The sequence below is a fragment of the Lissotriton helveticus genome, chromosome 9 (genome assembly GCF_964261635.1).
Source record: "Lissotriton helveticus chromosome 9, aLisHel1.1, whole genome shotgun sequence".
NCBI lineage: Eukaryota > Metazoa > Chordata > Amphibia > Caudata > Salamandridae > Lissotriton > Lissotriton helveticus.
The window spans coordinates 300,848,957-300,876,799 of record NC_136070.1 but is presented as its reverse complement, the minus strand read 5'-3'; positions in this window follow the sequence as shown (position 1 = coordinate 300,876,799).

The following is a 27,843-nucleotide window of genomic DNA, read 5'->3' as shown; positions in this document are numbered from 1 at the left end:
CTTCAGTGGGAAGTCCGGCAAAAAGGCCAGAATGGCCGGCGGGGGCCGTTGCTCACCTCCCCTTGCCCACCCTGTGTGCTCAATCAATGCGGACTTCAAAGTCCGATTTCTCACCCAGAATCTCCCTGAAGAGTCCCTTCTTCTCTTTGTAAGACCCCTCGGACGTGGATGATATTGCGTCGTGACCAATTTTCAAGGTCTTCGGTGTGCGCCTGTAGGTCCAACTGCTGATCCCTGAGGAGGATCAGTTCCTGCTGCAAGTGCTCTACCTCCTCATTTTTGGATTGTTCGCCGTTCTCAATGGCAGCTACACGCTCCCCCAGCTCAACGACCTTGCAGCGTATCTCTCTTACTTCTCCTACTACCTCTTGTTTAAGTGTTTGAAAATCTTACCGGAGAGTGTTGAAAAGTGTTTCAAGAAATGCCTGAGTGATTGGTACTTCCCCCTCATCTTGTTCTGTGTGTGGTTTAGAGGCCGGTGGGGTGAGCCCCCTTCTGTCCCCTGCTGTGGAGCCTTTACTAAGCATTTTTTCAGTGAACACTCCCCCTTCTTCCTCCTTGTGGCCATCGTTAGGCCCCCGCCTATCTGTCCAGGGCCTCTGTTCCTTGCCTGTGTAGGTGCTGCCAGGGAACCCCTCTAGGTATGATGGGAGGAAAAAGGTCGCCGTCCTCACTCCGACTCTTGTCTTGTGGGATTTCTCTTCCTTCCCAGGTCTTGTCGAGTGCGTGACTGCTTCCTAGAGTTCTATTTGAGCTCTAGCCACCTTCTGCCATTTTGCAGTGCTTTGCTAGCCCCAGGGAAGCGCTTGCGCACCTGCGGCGTGACCCTCCCTCTTTTTGCACTCACTTGAGAACTGCAGTGTGTCTCACATTAGATTGGAAGGAAAGGTCAGCGGGCGGGCTGCCCCCGGGGTTTTCTCCTGTTGGCCAACCATGGCACTGCCCCCCTGTGTGATCCACTCGGTCTTAGGCAACTCATAGGACAGCTGCATGGAAGTGGAGGGTAGCCCTTTCCCATGTCAGACCCTCACGCATTGCGGCCTTCGGCTGTGGGTTATCATGCGTGGCTCCCCTGCGACATCACCTGATGTCTGCCTGGGCGGATCCATGAGCTGCAACTCCAATTGCTGTGTCTGTCCAGTTGGGGGCCCCTCACGTCTGTCGCTAACGAGCCATTGTCCCTGGAGAAGGTTGCTGGGAATTGCGACTTATGGTCCCCAGTATTAGCTCCACCTCTGCCTCTATAAGTAGTGGCCTTAGTGGTGGCATCCTCGCCACGTGGTACCTGGCTCTGTGCGCTGTCCGACGCTGCGGGGTTGGGCCCTGGCATTTGGCCTGTGTGTGTTTGCTTCCAGCATGCTTTCCCCCTGGCCCCGCAGCGTTTCTTGTTGCACCGTCTCAACAAAGGCCGTTGCTGTGTTCTGTGTAAGGGCCTACCAACCCATCCCGCTGTCCAAGTGGGACGCGCCCTCTCCTATTCACCCTTCATATAATCCTCCCATGAGGTGGCTCCCAGGCACCGGGTGTCAGGATTGCCCCTCCCGATCTCTCAGTTACATTTAGACTTGCTAAGTCAAGTGATGTCACGGGATTGGTAATGGTTCTGTCAAGCCTGCAGCGACATGGTTTCGGGCGAGCCATTTCAACTCCTGCCAAGCGCTGGTCACAATTAGTGCATAGGAGATTGGTACGCATCATTTGCAAGAATCCTAAAATGGCCGCCGGTTTGCCAAACCGGTTGCCGGTCTAGTTGTTCGTCAGGAATCACAGCAGTTGTTGTCGCGCGCTTACTGATTTTCATCTGCGCACTTCAACTGTTCGTTTCCCCGAAGCGGCTGTCTATCCTCTGGCGGCGCTTCAGTTTTCGTATTTCAGGCGGTTTGTGAGTATAATTTTCCTCACGAGGCAATTCCTGCTCACAGTGTAATGGTGAGATATTCCTGTAATCTCGTTAGGTGAATTTGTATATATTTTCTTCGACAAAGAATACGACAGTTCGTCACAGGAATTCTGGCCAAATTGAACTCAACTCTCAGTGACTCTTAACTAGAGATAATTCGAAGGCCAGTTACTAAGTTAAATCCAGAGACTCTTGTACTCGCAACTATAGAGACTTATATTCAAGTTTGGTTGACATTCTGAAGAAGACACCAGTCCAGTAGAGTATCTACAAGTAGGTGTGCATTATATATATATATATATATAAAGATACTTACCACCTTTAGAGAAGACTCCTCCACTCTACGTTTTCTGGTGTTGAATTTCAAGGTTCCAGTTTAAAGACTATTAAGACTTAGTTTAGGTAACCAGATTTACATCCCATGCAGTAAGGTCAGCAGTGAAAGCGAGTGGAGAATAATCAGGTGTTTTATGTTCTAGGTACACTACCACAGAAAGTAAGACAAAATTCCAGTACAAGAACTCAGTAGAGATTCGCTAGCCACCCTGAAGGTTAAGGTAACATAGATATAAGGTTTAGAGTCTAATCTTAGTACAACGAATTCCCAATATTTGACTGCATGAATTTGGTTGCATAATAACTCTTTTGACAGGAAGAAGAACAAAGCTGATTCCAAACTCCCTTCAGGCAAGAAGACGTGGCGTGTTTCTCTCTCTCAATCCACTTCCCCTTTCCCCCCTCCTTGCTGTCGGAATCTGTACGATTTCGACATCGAGGTGTGGGAGTTAGAGGCTTAGCATCGACTCCTGCGGAACTCATCGTTGGAACTCAGGTACTTGACAGATTGAAGTGCCAAAAGAACCAACTTCCGCTTGAGCAGGATGGCTGAAGGGATTGATTTAAAGTCGTTAGCCACAGTTCTAGATGGTATCCAAGCCCAATTGAATGACACAATGTTAGAAAATCAGGTCCTAAAGGAAGAGATAAAGAGGTCCAATCAAGAGACTCAGTTTTTGAGAAAGAGAGTAGACGAATTATCGACTGCGTCAGTAGTGGGTCACAAGGGCATTAAACCTCAAGCTTTTGCTCCAGCCCCCTCAACAACAGAATTAACCACTCAGGTAATCCATGCTATGTCCCCTACTATACCCTTGGCTGCTCCAGAGAGGTTCAATGGGGATCCGCATAAGGCCCAGATCTTTCTCACACAATGTTCTTTGCACTTTCTTTGTAAACCAGTCATATTTAAGGAAGACCAATCGAGGGTGGCGTTCATGTTGTCCTACCTGAGCGGCGATGCAGCGTCTTGGTCATTGTCATTAGTGAATAAGGATGATCCGATTCTGTATAATTTTGATAACTTTAAGAAAGAATTTCTGCGAATTTTTGATCGTCGTTCAGTATTGCAAACCACTGACAATGAGTTGTTAGACCTAAAACAAGGCAATCGAGAGCTGGTGGCCTATCTGGCACAATTTAATAAACTCATTGTAGAAACAAATTGGCCGGAGGCGAAGCGAGCTTCAATTTTTTATCGTGGTCTCAAAGATGAACTGCCTGGCTCAAATACCTCGCAGGCCTACAGAGGTTTCAGAGTTAATTGACCTGGTCTTGCAAATTGATCAGCGACAGGGAGAACGAAAAGGTGAAAGAAGGAAAGACTGTAGAATCTTTACTCCTCGTTTTGATCGCAGCAAGTTCGAAGGCTTGAGGACCAAGGAGGTTCAGTCTGAGGAAGAGCCAATGCAGATAGGTTCAGTTCGAGGACCCCTCTCTAAAGAAGAAAGAGAAAGAAGACGGGCTGGAAAGTTATGTCTATACTGCGGGGATTCAGGACATTTCCTGAAAGATTGTCAAAAGAATCCCAAGAGTCAAATTCCGTTAAAAGACAGGCTCCACCAGTAAAAGGGGTTGCCCTGGTGGAAGCGAAAGAAGAGTCAACTCCAGAGACACAATCGGCAGCAAATACATTGCAATCAGCAGCTCCCCATTTAATTGTGTTGAGCAGAATTGAGTTTGGGGAAAAAGGTCAGGAAGACATTTCAGTAATGATAGATTCCGGAGCAACGGGAAATTTCTGTGACATCGGGTTTGCAAAGGAATTGGGAATTCAATTTATCAAGAAGGAGAGACCGGAACCAGTTTGTGCTGTCGATGGCACCAGTTTGTCCTCTGGACCAATTGTTTATCATACAGAGGAGATTTGTTTGTTTGGTCCAGGGGAGCATGAGAGTGTTTTGAATTTTAGTCTCATTGATGCTCCTCAATTTCAGTTCATTCTGGGTCTTCCATGGCTAACAGAACACAATCCAAAGATAGATTGGGCAAAGAGAACTATTCAAATGGATTCAGAATATTGCTTAATGAATTGCAAGCATGTGAATACTGAGAAGGTTCCAATGTCGTCATGTTGTTTGCTTGCCAGTTCGGCTTCCTCCATTTGTTCTGTTTCAGTTCAAGAAATTCCAGAGGAATACGCTGATTTGTCTGCAGCTTTCGATGAGGTGGAGGCTAATAAGTTGCCGCCTCATCGGGACTACGATTGTAAAATTGAGCTTGAATCGGGAACTTCATTGCCCTGTAGTCACATCTACGCACTCACAGAAAAAGAAAATCAGCATTTGAAGGAGTATATTGATCGATATTTGGCAAATGGGTTTATCCGACCTTCCACATCTCCTGTTTCTTCGCCGTTATTTTTCATTCCAAAGAAGGATGGCAATTTAAGAACTTGTATCGATTATAGAGCGTTGAATTCTGCAACTAAGAAAAATCGATATCCATTGCCTTTGATCTCAGAGTTGTTAGACCAAGTAAAAGGGGCCAAATATTACACCAAATTAGATCTGCGTGGTGCTTACCACTTGGTCCGAGTAGCTGAAGGAGATGAATGGAAGACTGCTTTCCGCACCAGACTGGGGCTTTTCGAATATCAGGTCATGCCTTTTGGTCTCTGCAACGCTCCTGCAGCTTTTCAGCACTTTGTGAATGACGTATTACGGGAGTGTTTGGATCGATTTGCAGTCGTCTATATTGATGATATTCTAATTTTCTCTGAGAATTTTCAGGAGCATATTGAACACGTACGATGGGTATTGAAGAAATTATTGGAGCACCAGTTATTTGTCAAGTTGGAGAAATGTGTGTTCAATGCTCAAAAGGTGGAATTCTTGGGGTTTGTACTCTCTCCAGAAGGTATTGCTATGGACGAATCTAAGGTAAAGGCAGTGGAGAATTGGCCGTCTCCTCTCTCAGTGAAACATGTGCAGAGTTTTATTGGCTTTGCTAATTTTTATCGACGTTTCATCGAAGGATTTTTGGAGAAAGTTGCCCCTTTGACGAAGTTGTTGAAGAAAGGAGCTAAATTTGTTTGGTCCGAGGAAGCCGAGAATGCCTTTAAGAATCTCAAAAGCAAGTTTATCTCTGCTCCGATACTACGACATCCCAAACCTGAAGAACCATTTTTTGTGGAAGCCGATGCTTCAAATTCAGCTCTAGGAGGAATCTTGTCTCAACGAGACAAGGTTACCGGACAGCTTCATCCTGTGCCCTTTCGCATCACGTAAGTTGTCTCCTGCAGAGTTAAATTATTCAATTGCAGATAAAGAACTGCTAGCAGTGAAGGATGCTTTTCGGGAGTGGAGGCATTATCTCTTGGGTGCCAGGCATGAGATCACAGTATATACAGATCATCGAAATCTTCAATTTTTGAAATCGGCTCGAACTTTGACTCCTAGGCAACTGCGATGGTCACTTTTCTTTGCAGACTATAATTTTATTCTCACTTATAAGCCTGGGTCTAGCAACGGAAAAGCTGATGCCCTGTCACGTTTAGATATCAAGGATAACGCTTCAGTTCCACAGACTGAGTTAATCATTCCTAGAGAAAAAATTATTGGATTGGTTCAATTTGGGGATCTCTAAGAACGTTTAAATCAAGAATTTGCCTCCTTAAATCTTGCAGAATGGGAACAGCAAAGTGAGAGTCATGAGATCAAGGATGGTCGGCCTTTCGTCCAAGGGAAACTATTTGTTCCAACTGAAGAATTACAAACTGTGATCATTCAGCACTTTCATGATGAACTGTTGTCTGGTCATAAGGGTACAAAGAAGACGCTGGAATTGATTCGACGAGAATTTTGGTGGCCATCAATGGAAGCTCAGGTGGGACAATATGTGGCCTCTTGCGAACAATGTTTAAAGGGAAAAACTGTCCGCCAGGCTCCCGAGGGGTTGTTGTTACCATTGCCATCCGCACCATACCCTTGGCATACAGTATCCATGGATTTCATTGTTGAACTTCCCTCTAGTCAGGGTTTTACAGTAATCTGGGTGGTGGTAGACCATTTCACCAAGATGAGCCATTTCGTACCTTTGCATTCCCTTCCCAATGCACCTCAATTAGCTGAACTTTTCACTCAACACATAGTCAGAGCGCATGGTATTCCTAGAGTGGTTATTTCTGACAGGGGACCACAATTTGTATCTCGATTTTGGAGATCTTTCCTGAAAAGATTAGACATCGATTCTCGTTTGTCTTCCAGCTTCCATCCGGAGACTGATGGTCAAACAGAACGGGTGAATCAGGAACTGGAGCAGTATTTGCGACTGTTTCTGATGGACCATGAATCTGAGTGGCCAGAAATCCTTTGGGCTGCTGAATTCGCATATAATAATGCGGTTCATGCTAGTACTGGGTTTTCCCCTTTTTACCTAAATTTTGGTAGGCATCCAAACACCATGATAGGTAAACAAGACAGTGAAGCCCCTGCTGTAGAGGAAGTGATACAGAATCTCCAACAAGTCCATAAGCAGGCCACAGTTAATCTAAATAGGGCCAAGGCTTCTTATAAGAAGTATGCTGACAAGAAAAGACGTCCTAGTCCTAGGTATGAAAAGGGAGATCAGGTCTGGGTTTCTACACGTAATCTGAGATTAAAAGGGAATAGAAAATTTCAGCCAAGGTTTATCGGTCCTTTCTCGATAGAAAAAGTGATCAACCCTGTCTGTGTGAAATTACAGCTTCCCTCAAAATTTAAGATTCATTCGGTTTTTCATGTTTCCTTATTAAGGAAAAGTCCTCCCAACTTAAGACAGAAAGGCCCACCAGATCCAGTGCAGTATCAGTCTGAAGAAGAATATGTGGTTAAACGGATCCTAGACTCCAAGATTAGGAAAAATCAGTTATTTTATCTAGTGGATTGGAAAGGGTTTGGTCCTGAGGAAAGAACTTGGGAACCAGAGGACAATATTCATGCACCCAGATTGTTAAGAGAGTTTCATAAAAGACATCCATTGAAACCCAAAAGAGCAGAGTGAGGAGTTTTGGTGGGGGGTACTGTCAGGATTGCCCCTCCCGATCTCTCAGTTACATTTAGACTTGCTAAGACAAGGGATGTCACGGGATTGGTAATGGTTCTGTCAAGCCTGCAGCGACATGGTTTCGGGCGAGCCATTTCAACTCCTGCCAAGCGCTGGTCACAATTAGTGCATAGGAGATTGGTACGCATCATTTGCAAGAATCCTAAGATGGCCGCCGGTTTGCCAAACCGGTTGCCGGTCTAGTTGTTCGTCAGGAATCACAGCAGTTGTTGTCGCGCGCTGATCCAGCGGGCTATAGAAAATATATCATAAACTACGCTACCCAACTTCATAACCTATAAACAAAATTCTATACTAAACATGGACCCATTTATGAACCTGATATATTTTGGGCCTACTGAATCAGGTGGTCAGAATAAATCTATATACACATTATCTACACAATATATACATTTTTATACATTTGCAGAAAGAATATTGTCATTAGAATAAAACCCAACCATTTAAACGACCACCATAGGCGACGTGATCTAGCTAATGGTAACCTATACTTCTAAATAACCAAGACCAGCTTGTTTGTTAAAAGTAAGATTTTATTTTCTAAATTATGGTATATATGTTGTAAGTTTTATAAATGAAATTTATTTGCAATAAAGCAAGCATGATAGTAAGAAATAAGAAAAATACAAATTAAGCAATTGAATCAATTTAAAGAAATTATATAAAGTTTAGCATTTCTAAAACCTATTTCCCTAACTGAGCTAAATAGACAGAAATTAAAGTAAAGTTCTTTGAGGATTCTTACGTGCTCCACGCAAAGTCCAGCAGCACATCACCCTCATCGGAAAGTCAGAAAGCAGTAGCCAGCCCAACCCTAAGGGCATGACTTTTTATACCTTTCTACGCTAACTAAACTAGCAAAGGAAAGTTTTCAGAAATACTCGACGTCCCATTGGCTGAGAGTGACAAGTGACATGTCACCCGATTCTTAAAAAGTTCCACAAAATCATGTCTTACAAAGACCATTGTCTCTTCCACGTGAAGCCAGAGGCTTCCTGCGATTGCAACTTTGTTTTAAGTCATCCTCGCAGCTTCCATAGTCTTACGGTGTAACTTCCGCGGATGCCAAGTTAAGGACTGACAAAAAGTTCACTTTCGACCTTGGCCATGTCCGACAGAATGATGTCAGCTCATCAGTTTTTGCTTTGTGAATGCAGCTTCAATAAACGTTTTAATTCAGAATGGGCGTCTCGTGACTTTCTGCAGAATTACAGATCAGCTTTTATTTTGCGGCTCAAATAGCTAGGCCTCAAAAGCAGGCAACTTATGATTTCTAGTATAAAACAAACACAAGAAAAGTATTAATGTAAGAAATAAAGTATATTCTGTATCCACCCCATGGTTTACTAATTAATTAACCCACCCGATTAATCAAAATGTTACCTAGCCATTGCAAACAAATAAAGCAGCGTTTATATTTACCAGTCTCCGTTTTTCTATGAGACCCTTATGCACCTAGAATAGTAGAAATGACATCACACAGACAAGGAAAAGCAAAACAAGCACATGCTTATTTTAAATATGCAGCAGTTAGTAATGACAAAAACAAAAACAATAAATTATTTTATTATTTTGCACGAACAAAAAGATGCAACATTTATGCACGTTTATGAGCACACATGTTAGTCCCCCCATGTGTAAAGTTTAATCTAGGTTGTATTAGCACGACATATCACAAATCATTAATAATTTTATTCATGTTATGGAAATGTGACTTTGCGAGTTTAAACAAAATTTTGTTTTCTATCTCGCTCCATCAACTCCCTCATCTGGTGATTAACAAATCACCACACCAGCACTCAAAATTTTGGTAAATTTAATTTATAAGAAATCGATTCAAATTCATTGTATTAGTAAACCTAAAAGTCTGTTTCAGCATAATCTTTACAATTAGCATGACGCTCTCTATGTAACTCCTGCAACTCAATCTCCCTTTCCTCTTCTTTTCTCAGTTTATAGATTCTTTTCTTTTCTCTCAAATGATTCTTTCTTTTATGCAACAAACAACCTACTTTAGTCAAAATAAAAATAAATATAATTATAATCAAAGGTGCCAGAATCTTGCCAAGAATTGAACTTCCGATATTATGAAACCAGTTTTTAATTGCTTGAAACCTATTTGAAAGTTTCCCAGTAAAATCTTCTTCTTCTAAAGGAATTATTTCAGAATGCATTTGTGTAATATTCTTAATATACATTTCAATATTCTTACTTTCATCAGGAATATATGTACAGCAATGTTGGACATGTAAAATGCCACAGACTCCTCCCTCTTTTGCAAGGAGTATGTCTAAAGCAAGACGATCTTGAATTACCATGGATCTAATTGCAATAACTTCAACATTCACTAATTGAAACCCATCAGCAGTGTCAGTTGATAATCTATCAACTATAGTGGACAATTTTCTGATTCTCCCTGCATTTAGGGTTATACCAACAAAAGGTATTACAGCTTGGAAAATATCTCCCAGAACTTCAGTAAAAGTTTCTCTTTTAGCTCTATTTACATAATTATGAATTTTAAATAATCCTTCTGAATCTCTGTCAACATGAAACACTTTAGGAAAAACAATTCCCACATAACAAGTTCCATACCAATGGTCTGGAAGGTTGTAGTAGGCTTTGTCACCACAAACAAAATAAATTCCAGGAAAGATAGGATCTTTTCCACCTTTAAATCCCCAACCTCCCATAATCTGATAAGTATCTTCACAGTTGCTTGCACCTACAAAATAATTATCAAAAAGTGTGTTATCTCTTCTAATGCAAAGCTTTCCACTAACAGGTTTGTCTATGTGAATTGCAATATTTTCAAGCATTTTGCCATTTAGTTTCTCATCCTCTTTTTGCCAGAATGATGACTTAGTCTGCTTGACTAATTCATTTCTCTTATAAATTGCTCTTCTCTCCTCAACCATATTCAGAAATTTCTTCCCTTCAGCACTTAATTTACATGTTAGATTATTCTTGTAAGCATACTCATAAGTGAGTTCGTTAGTAACAAGGAAATATTCTCTCATTTGTTTAGCTTTCTTATGCTTATTTAAAGCATTATCAATCTTGACATTAGCAAAAATCTCATCATAATTTGAATAGTAATATTCTAAACGACCAGTTTGATAAAATAAACTAGTTAATACACTACATGTAACAGCATAAGTGAGAGGAAGCATATTATATGTTACTCCCTCAGAAACAGAAGCGGGTAACTTAACGCATACATAACAATCCTTTGCATCCATTACCTTTACATATTCACTCAAAAGCTTTGTGAAAGTATTGCTTGAAAAATCACCTATTGATTTATCTTGATGAATGTTAGGCTGATGATCAATTACTTTTGCAGATGCACTATGTTTAGTTTGGCTAACCAGAGCTTTGCTTGTTAAGTTAACTTTGTGTAATTCTCTATTCATTTCTAAAGGTATAATCACTGCTAGTACCAACCAGAGCAGAACTAAAATGAGCAGACACACCAGAGTCATCTTACAGCATCTTTTAAAAACAGAGCATTTTGAAGTGCTCTCCTTAATGTAAGGCATTTTTAGGTTAGTTTTAGCCTCAAAAAAAAAAGAAAATTAAAAATAAATTTTAAAATTTATATACACCCCCCTTTTAAAATATTTTTTCTTTTATTACCCTAAACAAGATTTCTTCGACCTTATGTCATACATAAGTTTTCTTCTATTAGACAGTTTTTCTTCGACCTTGTGTCAACTAACAGGATTTCTTCAGCCTTATGCCAATTTAATAATTTTGTACTTCAATCATTGTCACTAATTTCTTGGATTTCGTTTTCTTCTTCACTACTATCATATATGTCAATAACAGGTGGAATTACTAAGTAAGTCCACTCAGGAGACTTGTATTTCTGGTTTGGTCTAATTATTCTCTTCCCTTTTCTTGATATCACTTCTATTTTCCTTCCAACTCCAACCTCTTTTCCAGGACTCTTTTGACTACTGATTTCTTCAACTTGTTCTATTGGCTTTTTAATCAATCTGACTCTCAATCTTCCACCAGGCCAGTAGTCTGCTTTTCTCACGTACTTTTTCTTCGGTTCAGAATTATTCGATTCAGATTTCCAAGTCCTTTTCTTTCTGCTTTCACTTCCACCTTCCACGTCACTTTCCTCAGTTTCGTAGTCTGAAATTTCAATTGACTCAGGAACTTCTCTATACGGCAATTTCACTCCTTCAGGAACTTCACTTTGTCTTCCATCACTGGTACTCGGTAATTCGTTCTCCTCCTCTTCCTCAATTACCTCTAGCTTCCCAGATTTCGGAATTTTGTTCCTTACTTCAGAGCTTGTTCTCTGCCTTTCGATACTCTCCTGGTCTGAAACTTCTTTTGGTTCAGCTTCTCTGTCTTCAACATAGACAACCGAATCCTCAGTTATCTTTCCTTTTAGCAGATTCTCTTCACCTTCAGAATCTATTTCAATTATTTCTAAGTCTTTTCTTGTCAGATTTCCATTCACTGGCACAGTTTCCAGATGTCGACTTTCCTGTCGATCTTCAGAATCTGGAATTACTTCACCTTCTGTTCTGTCTTCTGCTTCAGAATCAGAGTCATCTGTGGTATCACTTTCAACATCAGAATTCTCAGGAGTTGGTATTGGAATAGTATGACTTGGATGAATCCAGCGCTTCAATCCTCTGCACTTTACAGCATTAGTAGTGATCAAGATTACCTGCCTAGGTTTCTGCCATCTAGGAGATAGACAATTCCTCCTCCGATGTACTTTCGTTCTGACCCAGTCTCCAGGTCTCAGATCATGTGTCAAAACTTTGTCATTTGATTGTGCTTCAGTTCCCACCTGATTAGACACAGAAGTTACCATATCAGATAACCTTTTACAGTAATCCAAAATTGCACTGTCATTTATGCTCAACAGTTTACCTACAGGTACAAAAGCTTGCCTCATAACTCTTCCCATCAAAATTTCATGAGGACTCAAACCTGTCTTTTTATCTGGTGTACTTCTTATTGACATCAAAACAAGTGGAAGAGCATCAGTCCACTTAACTCCTGTCTCTAGACACATTTTTCCAATTCTGTTTTTGATAGTTCCATTTATTTGTTCAACCACACCTGATGCCTCTGGTCTGTATGCACAGTGTATCTTCTGCTCAATGCTCATAGCTTCGCAAATTAACTTCAACAGTTTATTATCAAAATGGCTTCCTCCATCACTCTCAATAGTGACTGGAAAACCGTACCTTGGGATGATTTCTCTGAGCATTAGTTTTGCTACTGTAATTGAATCACAATGTCGTGTAGGAAAAGCCTCTACCCACCTTGAGAATAAGCATACAATTACAAGTACATATTTCAAACAGTTGTGTAAGGGCATTTCAATGAAATCTATTTGTAACCTGGTAAAGGGACCACCCTCTCGACCAATTATTCCTGTCCCCACCACTGATTTTCTGTTTGGATTCATTTGTTGGCATGACAAACACCTTTGACAAAAAGATTCTGCAATGGTTCTAAATTTGGTATTGAACCATGTTTCTTTAAACAGTCTGACCATAGAATCTCTTCCTAAATGTGCAGGACCATGATATAATCTGGCCATGTCAGAAATCATGCAATTTGGTAAAACTACTCTGCCATCTTTGTAAACCCACACTCCATCTTCATCACGTTGTCTACAATCTGATCTTAACCACTGGTCTTTTTCTTCATCGTCTGCTTCGTTTTGTAAATCTCTAATCTCATTCCATGTTTCTACAATAGTTGTTAGCATTAATGAATTTGAATCAGTTTCTGTACTTCTATTCCGATTGTAAGAATAATTTTTCCTTGCGCAGTATTTTGCTGTTTCATCTGCGAAGGCATTTCCTTTGGAAATATAATCAGTCCCTCTAGTGTGTGCTGCACACTTGACTATGGCAATTTCTTTTGGCAATTGTATTGCTTCAATTAATCTTCTAATGAAAACTGCATTTTTAATTGGTGATCCTGTTGATGTCATGTATCCTCTCTGTGACCAGAGTTGTCCATAATCATGCACAACTCCGTATCCATACTGGCTATCAGTAATGATGGTAACTCTTATATCCTTTGATATTTCACATGCACGAATTAAAGCAATCAATTCAGCTACTTGAGCTGAACGAACTCCTTCAAGACATGATGCTTCTTTAATGTTTTCGACTGTACAAACTGAGTATGAAGCTTTCAAGACACCACCTTCGGATCTTAAGCATGAGCCATCTACAAAGTAGACAAAATCCGATTCAGGCAAAGGTCTGTCTTTGATGTCTTTTCTTGGTTTTGTGCAGAATTCCATGACATCTAAACATTCATGTTCTGTCTCAATGTCATTAACAATTTCAGAATCAGGCAGTAATGTAGAAGGATTCAGATTCAAACATCTTGAAATCGAAACATTATCTGCTCCTAGTATGATTTTCTCATACTTTGTCAATCTGCTACTTGTTAAATGTTGAGTCTTACCTCTTGTCAGTAATATTTCAACTGAATGAGGCACAAAAACTTTGACAGGAAATCCCATAATGATTCCTTCACTTTGTTCAAGACTGATACTTGTAGCTGCAACTGCTTTTAAACAACCTGGTAATGCTTTTGCAATTGGATCAAGAACTGCAGAGAAATATGCAATAGGTTTCTTTAGGTTTCCATGTCTCTGAATTAACACAGATAATGCACATCCTTCTCTCTCACTGCAATACAGTTCAAAATCTTTCTCATAATTTGGCATACCCAAAGCAGGAGCTTGGCATAAGCTCTTTTTCAGGTTTTCAAAAGATTCCATCTCAACATCATTGAGATTAATTGGATCTTTTACATCTGATTTGGTCAGTCTTTGTAGTGGTTTCGCAATTACTGAAAATCCACTTATCCATTGTCGACAGTAACCTACCATTCCCAGGAACATTCTGACCTGTCTTTGTGTTCTTGGCGGTAACATTGCTTGAATCATTTTTATTCTCTCTATTGTTACTTGTCTTTTTCCCTTTGCAATTCTGTGACCAAGATATTTCACTTCCTGTTTGCAAAACTGTAGTTTTGCTGGGGACACTTTATGTCCTTCTTCTGCAAGGCGATTTAACAGAATTATTGTGTCTGTTACACAATTTTCTCTTGTCTTAGCAGCTATTAACAAATCATCAATATACTGCACCAACGTAGACCTACCTGGTAAGTCTAAATCTTCTAATGATCTTTTTAACAATTCGTTAAAGATTGAAGGACTTTCTGTATAGCCCTGAGGGATTCTTGTCCATCCAAGGGTCTTACCTTGGAATCTGAAAGCAAAGATTTCATAACTGTCTGGGTGTAGAGGAACAGTAAAGAATGCATTGCAAAGGTCAATGACTGTGTACCATTCAGCATCATATGGAATCTGAAATAGAATTACTGCTGGATTTGGAACCACAGGACAACATGGAATAACAATTTGATTAACCTTTCTCAAATCTTGTACGATCCTAAATGTTCCGTTAGCCTTTTTAACTCCCATAATTGGTGAATTACAAGAGCTACTCTTCATTTCTTCCAATACACCTTGCTTGATTAATTTTTCAATTACAGGTGTAATACCTTCAATTGTCTCTGTTTTCATTTTATATTGTGGAGTGTTTGGAAATTCTATTCCCTGCTTCAATGCAATTTTAACAGGATCTACGTTTTTCATCAGACCCATCTCATTCCCAGTAAAATCCCATATTTCAGATTTCACTGTTTCTTTTAGCTCTTCAGGTAAATCTTTTTCTTCAAATGCAGGAAACAATTTTGTTTCTTCTGCTTCCATCATCATCATTGTCATTCTGTACAAACCATCTTCCTCCATTGTTTGTAATTCAACTCCTTCAGGAGAACAATATATTCTGCAATTCATTTTACATAGGATGTCTCTACCTAATAGATTTACTGGACTACTATTACAAACCACAAATCTGTGTTTGTCTCTGTAATTTCCAATTTCAACTGGTACTGGATCAGTTAGGTCTGTTTTAATTTGCTGATTACTTACTCCGACAACTTGGATGGTATCCCCAGAGAGAGGTAGGTTTTCAATTTCTACTGATCTAACAGTAGAACGGGTAGCACCAGTGTCCACTAGAAAAGTGATGTCTACATCATTAACTTTCCCGTTTACATAAGGACCAGACTGGTCAACCTCAAGAGTGGCTCCAACAACACACTCTTCCTCCTCTCTCGGGCACCGTCAGCAATAATCATCAGAATCACTGTCTTGGCTTTCTGTCAATAAAAACTGTTGTGAAGCATTTTGCATTTGAACCCTTTGCTGCTTTTGCTGTTTTTGTGGTTTTATTACCTGTTCACATCCCTGAAATCCCACGTTTGGATTATATTTTTGAACTCCCCCACAATTCGGAAAAGGTGGTTGTGGCAACTGGTCTTGACGATTATTCACCTGTTGTTGTTGCTGTTGTTGTAATTGTCGCTGAATATTAAATTCATTTAACCCCTGTTGCATCTGTAGCTGTTGCTGCACGTTAACACCATTCTGCATCTGTGGATTCAATAAGGGATTCTTTAAGTTTCTAGGAGGATGAGGACACTCGTCCCTCCAATGTCCAATTTCGCCACAATTAAAACAAGGTAATCTTTGTTTCAGTTCTTCTATCTTTGGGCTAAATTTCTTTTGGAAATTATTACCTTTAAACTTTCCTTGTATCTGGTTCGTATTTCCAGTTTGAACAAAATTAGTGTTCTTATTTCCCATGCTGGCAATCTGTTGCTCAGCCACTTTTACCTGTGCCCACATGGCTTTCTCTTTTAGCTTCTTCTGTTTTACTTCTAATTCATCGCTACAATATTTTGCCTTTCTCAGAATATCATCAATAGATAGTGCTTGCCATCCGACAATACTAGTTCTGATCATTTCTCCAATTTCAGGTTTTAGTCCATAAACAAATCTATAGATAAAATGACTCATGTCTTTCTCATCTAATTTTTCATAACCACTGTATTGTTTAAAGATTAACAGTAGTCTTTCATAAAAAGAATGAACTGATTCTTTTGTTTCCTGCTCTGTTCTTTCTATTTTAACCCAATCAACTTCTTTGGGTGGAATTCTGTTTTTCATCCAAACAATTACTTTCTCGTAAAAATCCATTACAAGTGGATTTGGGGCACCTGTTTCTTTGATTCGCTCAGGTTCTGTTTTTGGCCAACTAATAGATATTTTACATTCTGTCCAAAGATCAGATGGAACAACAATGTCAAAAAATCCATCCAAATCAATCCACAGAACTTTTGACACTTTGATAAATCTATCGACTTGCCTGTACCACTCAACAGGTTTCTCTCTTAATTTAGGAAAATCATTTGTGAATAACAGAATGTCTTGTCTCGACCATGGGACATGAACATATCCTCCACCTGCAACTTCTCTCATTGGAAATTGTTTTGACATTCTTTCTAATCTTTCATCTTCCTTCCTTTTAGTCCATTTCACTCTCCATTTGTTCAGTTCTCCTAGCTTTTTGATATAGACAATTAAATCTTTAATGTGAACTATTCTTCCCATTGAGTTCAAACTCTCAATGTCGCTTTCTGAGAAATCTAATCTGTAATGTTTTGCAAAATTCTTTTGTTTACTCACATCGATTTCAAGTTCTGCAGTTAGATCCTCTAATTGATCATATTTATTTTTCGTTTTCCATTGAATACTTTTGCAAATGAATAATAGTTCATCATCCCGATAGTAATTTAAACTATCTGGGCCAATTGTTCCAATTATTAATTCTTCTATATTCGCCTTTAATTTGGCCACATCAAGCTTTGGTGTAGTTACCCTGACTTCAGGACTTCCTACATCTGACATAGCACCCATTGGTGTTTTTGGAGATAAATCCTCATTAAAAGTTAAATCAGGCATTCTCGATCTAGAAGTGTTTAATTCTGTCAAATCTGAATAAAATTTTTCAGCAGGCTTTTGAATTTCTGTATTTAAAGGAATAGTTAATCCAGTTTTGTTTGTATTTCTTTGATCAAATACAGGCTGAACAGGACCTATTGTTACTGGAACTGTGACAGCTTCCATGCCTTTTGTCATTCTTTTGATTAATTCTTCTTTAGACCTTAAGTATTCATTATAATCGACCTCATCAACATTTCTTGTTTCTCTTGTATATTCTTTTGGAGGTTCCCTTGCTCTTGGAGTCATTGAAAAATGTCTACCCTCATTTCGAGCATTCTCAAATTCTGGTCTTCTAGGAGTTTCAGTGATTTCACAATTATTTGGATAAAGTTTAGGAGCTTCATTAATTGGAGGTGCACTCGGTGAAGTTTCAGTAGAAACCACCGGAGTAGACCATGATCTAGGAGGTCTCAAAGGCTGATTAGGCTGTTTATTTCTAGCAGTTGTATATATTTCTTCCATAATTGCATCCTCAGATTCACTTTCCATAGATTTTCCTGTAGGAGAACCCATTACCATTTCATGAATTAAATACAATCCTTCACTCATGTTTCCCTGTCTCCACATTCGTAATCTATCTTCATGAGTTTCTCTTTTCCATGATGGATTTTTAGAAGGTCTTTTAATTCCACTAGCTTCTCTTTGTAACTGATACATTTCATCTTCCCACTCAACTAAAGCTTCAAATTGAGTTGGTCTCGGTTTTGGAACAAGAGCATTCATTTTCTCTCGTAAGTTTCTTAAAACTCTTACATTAAATGAACCATCATCAGGCCAAGCCAAAACACCATCGTTTTTAGTATAACGTTTCCAACTGTCGAACCATAAGACAGTATGATATCCGTATTCACCTTCCATGTACGCTGCAGGTGTTTTATACTTATGAAGTAGTTTACCACCTCGCGTTTCGATTTTCTTGTCAGGTGAAAATAAATTCTTAAATTTCTGAAATAATGTTGTCTTTTTCTCAACATGTTTAAAATGATAACTCATTTTTAAAAGTTAAATTTAATTCACAAAATCGTTCGTAAAATATTTCCGGGATGTTCCGCAAAACAACCAATCCGTGCGCGAAACACACCAACAAGCCAATGGCAGTTGAGCTGCGTCACTTTTCAGCTCGACCAATAATTTTGGAGATTTTCCTAAGGACCAATCAGCTCACAGGCCGTCAGAGACTCAGGAGCCAATCAGAATACAGCTTGTGACGTAGGTCACCCAATCCCAGCGCGGCTCTGTGACGTACACAGCAGCTGCGGTTTCTCGCTTCTCACTCCTGGCGCTTACCCCTCCTTCACAAAATCTTTTCACAGCGCCATTTTAAGAACACTTTTCAGTGTAAATTAATTCTTAACAATGACTTATAAAGACAACATCTGTTCGTTTCACTAATTAGGATAGTTTACATACATTCAAGTATCCACACTTCGGAATAGACGGCGCTATTCACACTAAGGATAATATTCAATTGTCAGTAGAGTAACCTTACCCCACCCTTCTAACACGTATAATTATGAACTCGCTTTGCTCTGAACCCACCGCGAAGTGAAAGTTCTAAGAGTTCCACTTGAACATAAAATACAACTCAAACTCGCACTTTTACACGGAAAATTCCCTAAATTCAAACACACACGAAATCCGTACAGGACTCTCACCTGTTTATAGAAATCATGCACCGTTAGCAAAATAACGACGTTATCCGTACAGGGCTCTCACCTGTTTATAGATATGAAACATGTACCCGTACAGGACTCTAACCTGTTTATAGATAATCATGCACCGACGTTAAATTTTACCCTTCACTCAAGCTTGGATATAACTATTACTCTCATCACAGTGAGTTTTATGGAAGGCGCTTTGTCCCTATTCTCATGCTGCTTTGATTTCTTAGAAAATCCTCACTATACAAGATTCAGACCTAGCCCTAAAACTGTGCTGCTCGGCGACAACACTATGGTACACGGCGATACCTCTTGTGATACTCGGCGATATCACTACAAACGAACAGATGGCTTGCGTGACTAATTTCTCGCCACACAATCTATACCGGTATAGCTTACAGATAGGCACGAAAAACGAACTTAACAAGTGTTAAAACATTGATCCTATTTTCATACCATGACGCAATCCTTAGCAACCAACATGTTACCTTGGTTACTCCTTAGCAACCATCAATTTCTGCTACCAGATAATTGATCCAGCGGGCTATAGAAAATATATCATAAACTACGCTACCCAACTTCATAACCTATAAACAAAATTCTATACTAAACATGGACCCATTTATGAACCTGATATATTTTGGGCCTACTGAATCAGGTGGTCAGAATAAATCTATATACACATTATCTACACAATATATACATTTTTATACATTTGCAGAAAGAATATTGTCATTAGAATAAAACCCAACCATTTAAACGACCACCATAGGCGACGTGATCTAGCTAATGGTAACCTATACTTCTAAATAACCAAGACCAGCTTGTTTGTTAAAAGTAAGATTTTATTTTCTAAATTATGGTATATATGTTGTAAGTTTTATAAATGAAATTTATTTGCAATAAAGCAAGCATGATAGTAAGAAATAAGAAAAATACAAATTAAGCAATTGAATCAATTTAAAGAAATTATATAAAGTTTAGCATTTCTAAAACCTATTTCCCTAACTGAGCTAAATAGACAGAAATTAAAGTAAAGTTCTTTGAGGATTCTTACGTGCTCCACGCAAAGTCCAGCAGCACATCACCCTCATCGGAAAGTCAGAAAGCAGTAGCCAGCCCAACCCTAAGGGCATGACTTTTTATACCTTTCTACGCTAACTAAACTAGCAAAGGAAAGTTTTCAGAAATACTCGACGTCCCATTGGCTGAGAGTGACAAGTGACATGTCACCCGATTCTTAAAAAGTTCCACAAAATCATGTCTTACAAAGACCATTGTCTCTTCCACGTGAAGCCAGAGGCTTCCTGCGATTGCAACTTTGTTTTAAGTCATCCTCGCAGCTTCCATAGTCTTACGGTGTAACTTCCGCGGATGCCAAGTTAAGGACTGACAAAAAGTTCACTTTCGACCTTGGCCATGTCCGACAGAATGATGTCAGCTCATCAGTTTTTGCTTTGTGAATGCAGCTTCAATAAACGTTTTAATTCAGAATGGGCGTCTCGTGACTTTCTGCAGAATTACAGATCAGCTTTTATTTTGCGGCTCAAATAGCTAGGCCTCAAAAGCAGGCAACTTATGATTTCTAGTATAAAACAAACACAAGAAAAGTATTAATGTAAGAAATAAAGTATATTCTGTATCCACCCCATGGTTTACTAATTAATTAACCCACCCGATTAATCAAAATGTTACCTAGCCATTGCAAACAAATAAAGCAGCGTTTATATTTACCAGTCTCCGTTTTTCTATGAGACCCTTATGCACCTAGAATAGTAGAAATGACATCACACAGACAAGGAAAAGCAAAACAAGCACATGCTTATTTTAAATATGCAGCAGTTAGTAATGACAAAAACAAAAACAATAAATTATTTTATTATTTTGCACGAACAAAAAGATGCAACATTTATGCACGTTTATGAGCACACATGTTAGTCCCCCCATGTGTAAAGTTTAATCTAGGTTGTATTAGCACGACATATCACAAATCATTAATAATTTTATTCATGTTATGGAAATGTGACTTTGCGAGTTTAAACAAAATTTTGTTTTCTATCTCGCTCCATCAGCGCTTACTGATTTTCATCTGCGCACTTCAACTGTTCGTTTCCCCGAAGCGGCTGTCTATCCTCTGGCGGCGCTTCAGTTTTCGTATTTCAGGCGGTTCGTGAGTATAATTTTCCTCACGAGGCAATTCCTGCTCACAGTGTAATGGTGAGATATTCCTGTAATCTCGTTAGGTGAATTTGTATATATTTTCTTCGACAAAGAATACGACAGTTCGTCACAGGAATTCTGGCCAAATTGAACTCAACTCTCAGTGACTCTTAACTAGAGATAATTCGAAGGCCAGTTACTAAGTTAAATCCAGAGACTCTTGTACTCGCAACTATAGAGACTTATATTCAAATTTGGTTGACATTCTGAAGAAGACACCAGTCCAGTAGAGTATCTACAAGTAGGTGTGCATTATATATATATATATATATAAAGATACTTACCACCTTTAGAGAAGACTCCTCCACTCTACGTTTTCTGGTGTTGAATTTCAAGGTTCCAGTTTAAAGACTACTAAGACTTAGTTTAGATTACCAGATTTACATCCCATGCAGTAAGGTCAGCAGTGAAAGCGAGTGGAGAATAATCAGGTGTTTTATGTTCTAGGTACACTACCACAGAAAGTAAGACAAAATTCCAGTACAAGAACTCAGTAGAGATTCGCTAGCCACCCTGAAGGTTAAGGTAACATAGATATAAGGTTTAGAGTCTAATCTTAGTACAACTAATTCCCAATATTTGACTGCATGAATTTGGTTGCATAATAACTCTTTTGACAGGAAGAAGAACAAAGCTGATTCCAAACTCCCTTCAGGCAAGAAGACGTGGCGTGTTTCTCTCTCTCAATCCACTTCCCCTTTCCCCCCTCCTTGCTGTCGCAATCTGTACGATTTCGACATCGAGGTGTGGAAGTTAGAGGCTTAGCATCGGCTCCTGCGGAACTCATCGTTGGAACTCAGGTACTTGACACCGGGCTTACGGCTTGAAATCGCGGCGTGGGTGGCAGGTGCCCCTTGGTCCAGACGCCTCACTCGTTATGCCCCCTGAAGCGGACTCTGTGAGATGCGTCTCTCTGCAGAGGACATTGGTGGCGAGCCGCTTCCCGTGTAGGCTCACCAGCCGCACCCTTGATTTTCGCTCGCCGCCAGGGTGAGGCCTTCGGCTCACACTTGCTGCCTCTTTGCACACCCAGGACCTGCTCTCACCGACTGTCTTGGAGTATGTCCGTGCGGATGACTACCTGTGACTTGTCAGTCCTTCTGCTGGTCGCCGCTCCCCTCTCTTCCCAAGCGAAGGTTGCTGTGTGGCTTCGCTCCCAGCCGAGGCTGCCAGGGTCCAACACACGCCCGTGCAGGCCCACAAGTCGCAACCTCAATTTTCTAGCTCTTGAACGCTCTCCTCTTGTCAGCCGGGATACCCCCCTCCGTCGCAGGCTCTCACTCACAGTCTTTGAGAACGCCACCTCGGGAGCCCGCCTGGATCGAACGATGCCTCCACAGCTCAGGAGCCTGGTGTTGTTTGTCCGCCCCTTCACTACGCTGAGCTCACGGCCTGGGTGCCATTTTCGCTGGAGAGCGCCGGGCCGCCTTGAGGGTTGCCGTGAAGCCCGCTGTCTCTCAAACTGTTCCCTGTGATGGTGTTTCGCTCCCGCAAGCCATGCCACCGTTTATGGTGCACAATTGGGGATTTTGCTAGTGAATTGGCTAGGAAAGGGGACCCGCGGTGAAGAGCCTCCGGATTCTGCGTCCGTTCAGGTCTCCATCTTGGCCATGCCCCAATAAATAAGGTTTTTAAAGTCAATGTACCCTTTTCCCTATCTAATATTTTCTTGGGTTCCCTTTCACCTCAATGGCCCCAGTCACCATCCTCTTTTCAATTGAAAGATCTATTCATATCTATCGCACTCCATTTAATCACTTCAAATTGGAAGCAAGCCAATAAAGTAACAGTTAAAGCTTGTTGGAATGCTGTGTGTTTTCATCATTGAATTGATACTAACTATGTTACCCCCATCTATCTTACAATTAAAAGAGATTTGTTATGGCTTCCCCTTACTACATATCTCTCTTGGTTTGCTTCTCAGCATGTTTTCTCTGCAAGTGTTTTCAATACGTCGGATGATGTTCGGAAGCCTCCATGATTACACCTTGTTGTCTTTTTACAGTTTTTTGACTCTCTAATTTTATTGTAATTTTATATATTGCATATTTATTTTGCTTACAGTGTTTAATTGCAATATTTTCTGTTTCAATATACATATCATAACTTATGTATCCCCTATCTCCCCTCCCTCCCCCTTTTTTCTCCCTATACCTTTCCTTTACTCATAATTTGTTTATTATCACCAGTATCTTTCTTGTATCCTTTTTCCACTCTTTGATATCAATTGATTTTTATTATGTTACCATTATAATGTATTTCTTTTTTCCACTGGTTTTCAATAAACTCAAACTTGAAAAAAAATAAAAAAAAGATCATACCTCTGCAACCGAGCAATACCTTAAATCCTCAAGCATCTACGAACCATCTGCATGAACTCACCCACCGCCACACCACTAATGATCCCACCTAACTATTGCTAATCTTATCTACCACAAAGAATCTGAAATAAAGCATGGAATGGTTTGCTGAGCACACACGAGGAATCCCAATAATTACCAATAACACTGAGTTATTCAGTATCCTTGGGTTCTAGAGAACTGCCCGGCTTAAAGCGTTTCAGCGTGCCATCTGGTGCATTAAGCGCTATATAAATGCTATTACAAGTGCAATGTGTATTCTAATTGTAATTATTATGTGCAGATAATATTATCCCCTACTTTTCGACACACATAACATCTTTCAAAAGTTGCACAGCTTTTTCCGTAAAGAAGCCTAAGTAATACTGACCACTTCCGGAAGAGAGATTAAAAGGAGAGCCTCGAGCATTGTCAAAGTCACTATCTTAGAAGCCCTTTCCATGCTCCTTAGACTTTGGGCACAGTCCCAGCTACTCGTTCTGCACGATTTATAAAGTGCCTTTCAGAATCAATCACTGGCTGCATAAATTAATAGCAATGAGCATATTACAGAAGGAATTGACCTCAGAAATGTCTGTGGCAGATATCAATCAGTTAACATATCCGGCTTCAGCGAGCATAATGTTTGCATGGTATTTTCAATTCCCTGCTGTAAGTTCAGCTCTGTACAGTTTCTCTTCTGCACAGGGAAGAAAGAACATTCCACTCTCACCCACTCATGCTTCTTGCACAAATTATTGTAGGCGCATAGCCTTTACAAAAGGGGTTTTAAAAAAAAAGATTATTGTATATTACAATTGGTGTGGGCCTCTGGGGCTATTTAGTCTGTCCGTTTCCTGCCTACATTTTACACTCAGATTGTAGTAGTCGCAGTGTTTACTGGAAACCTCCACGCTTAATGGCTATGGTACTCCGAATCTGAATAAATGGTCTTTTCACAGATTTACTTCATTGATTCATTTTCATATCTGGTTTTGGAGCATGTAATTAAGAAAATATTCAGTTTTACTCTGGCAGAACACATTTCCGTAGTGTAGTTTTGTAAATATTTATTTAGCACCCATAGATGGGATTGTTACTGCTTGTAGATATATTGTCGGGGTTACTGAAAAAGCTCCCATCCTGAGTCTTTTATTGCCAGACACGCTGATGCAGTGCCAGTGGGGAGCAGAGGATAAGGAATGAGCGCCTATTACCTTTACAAGGCTCTTGTGTCCTACAGATTCATGTGTAGGCATGTAAGTAAGGCAGCTAAGTGGTGGAGAAGCTCTCACTGTAATGCTGTGTTGTGCGCTGTGATGCGTTTTATTGTGTTGTGTTAGGCAAGCTTAGGTTATAGGCTAGGTTAATTGGTAGGTTAAATAGAAGATTACCGTATTGGTATTTTGGTTTTGGTTACAGGTTAGAGTAGGTTACATGTTAGCTTTGGCAATAGTTTAGGTAAATTGCGGATTAGGTTAGGTTATTAAAGACGATGATGATGCTTTATGCACCCAAAGGCAGGTTTAAAGTGCAGGCTCCATCACAAAATGACCCATCTGACACCCTTCCTCCCTCTGATTGTTGAGAAACATTTCTGCAGTGAGCGGGAAGAAGGTACCCTTCAGACACACTTAAGGTGCTGTGCTTGTACTGCCCAGATATATTTAAAGTAGATTATAGGGATTTTCTTAGGTACCTGAAATCTCACAACATTCACTGAATTTCGTATTACAAATATTTTGAGGATTTTCAGAAATGGTTGCTTGTTTCTCGCCCCCAAGAGAACTAATCCAGAATAAAGTGCCTTGCTGGAAAATTAAACCTTAGGCAAGAGACAATTTCTCCTTGAATCAGTCTTCTACCAGAGTCTTGCATGTCTTCTGAAAGTAAGGTATACCCTTTTGTTCAATTTTTCATGTAAGATACTGGCAAATACATTTCAAAACTAAACCATTTTGCCCACCTCTTTTCATATATAGAAGGTGGTGTAAATCTCATTGGTCAACTTGCACACATCATAATGGCTTGAAGGCTGATTCATAATAGCATTTATCTGTATGGGAAGAAGTACTACAAGAGTACTCTTTTACATACCTTTGCATGCCTTCTGTATCATCCCCAAAATTCCAGCTCCCTCCTAGTAAAATATATAAATGTGTGTGTGTGCATGTGCATATGCGTACTGATGGAATTTCGATTTATATTAATTGTATGTGAATATTTTCATCTAACGGCATTTTAGATGTTATGGGAGTAATTCACAACAGCACGTAGATAGACATAAAGAAGGACTACTGTAGGTACTCCAAAATGCCTTTGTGACTATAGCTTCAATGAGGGAAGCCTTGTTCTATTCAAAGTTTACGCATAGCATGGAGACCTGCCCTGTTCAGGCTCACTTTAAAGACTGCTGAGGCTGCTCCGAGGCGGGTTGCAGCACCGCCCGGGTGGCCCTCCTGAGCCCGGAAATACTACAGAGCTACAAATACTCAGAACTCTGATAACAGCTGGAGAACAAGTCCAGGTGAGGTGAGGGCAGTTAGGCTGCTGGTGGCACATTTGCAAGATGCAGCGTTGAAAGTTGAATGTGCACCTGGCAGCAGGCCCCCGTGACTCGGCCTGCGGAGCAGAGGACAGGGCACGGAGGTCTAAGGCAACGACAGCACAATCACATACACCACAGGAGATCGCTGCGAGATATGGGGAGACACCGTCTTCCTGAACTTTGCAGGCTGCATGTTGGTGAAAGTGATGCAGTGGATGGATTGAGTGATCGCCTGCTGCCAGAGCCTCACTGCATTATGAAATATGCAGTGAGGCTCTGGCAGCAGGCGTTCATAATGAAATAACGGGGGCCCCTGCAGGGATACATGCATGACGGTGTCCCGCTTTGAAAAGGAGACCCGGGGCATATGTGATATTTGCGAGGCGGTGAGGAAATTCCCTCCAGCCACGCCTGACTCTAAAATGGCGGCGATCGGGCCATATCACTGACAGCAGGAGCATCAAACATTGCCTGACCCTAAGATGGCCGCCATTAAGATCATTTAGTATGAGGAGACTGTTAAGCTACCTAGGTGAAAGGCCTATCAAAATCCAGCAGAGTCATAGAGAACTGTAGGGCCTTACCTGAGTGGCTGATGAGGACTGGTACGCCTTGTGAGATCCCGAGTAGCCCTTGGAGTGAGCACTGATTCCCCCCACCCTGGAGTGAGCGCCGATCCCAAGACCAAGGTAGTGACCCTGGTACCTTGACTGACTTTGACGATCAGCAATTCTAGGTGGCCTCTTGACGACCGAGGAGATTTGAGTCTACAATGCCTGACTTTCCAAAGGAGCCATACCGCGCATTATGGCGATTATCCTCTCTCGACTACTGGAATCTGTGCCCCCTTCTTCCTCCTACACCGCTCCATCTTCAGTTTTGTCTTGTAGTATCAGTCCTGTTCTGAAGTAACAACCTGTTCCTAATCCCCTCACTTCCCTGACTGCACATTAATTTGGGTGTCTTCACCTGACTTCTTGAATATGTGCCCCTTTCCTGTCCTTATACTTCTCCTCACCACCGCTACCCTAGTAACACTCTTCTCATATCCCCACCACTCTTCTCCTCCTCATTTTCCCAACATGGCCACCACTTGAGTTAAATCTGGAATAAATTGCTAAAATCATCTATCCTCCTAACCTGACTAAAGCTTCAGCATGACGATTCAAGCATAACACCATTGAATGTTTCCCTGATTCCCTTTTTGTTGATCATTTCTACAATGATTGTTATGGGAGGCTCTAAAACGATTTCATTTTTTTCACTCATGACATCCCTTCCTGGTCCACCAGCCTATGTAATTCCCTTAATGTCACCTCCTCCTCATCTATCCCTCGTGGGAAACAGCTAAAAAAATTCCCCCTCTTCGTGTTTTAATGGCTCCCTCACTATCTCACTCTATAACAACGGTACTGTCATGATCCAAGATAAAGTCACCTGTCTCTCTCTCTTTGACCACCTCTTCCCTTTACTACTCCCCTCCCCTGCGAACGGCTTCTCCCTTGACTCTTCATCCAGCTCCATCCATTACTCCCTATCTCCTCCCCTGACACCAGAACACTCCAATAGGCTGCACCCTTGGGAGGCACAGGTCGACCCTCTTCCCCCTCCCCTGTGCCCTCCTCTCTCATTTTTTCCCCCTCACAGTGTGCCTCACCCTTCATCACTTCAGCCTTACCTCTAGCTAATACACTCCTCATCCAATCTGCACCGTCCCAGTACTCCAATTTTATCTCCTCCCCCCTATCCCTATCTGCCACCCCCTATTTAGTCCACCTCTCCTCCCGCCCTCTCCCCTAGTTAACTTTCCTTTATTTCCCCCTATTCCCTCCTCTTCTCCTCTTTTCTACCCCTCCTCCCCTCGCTATATC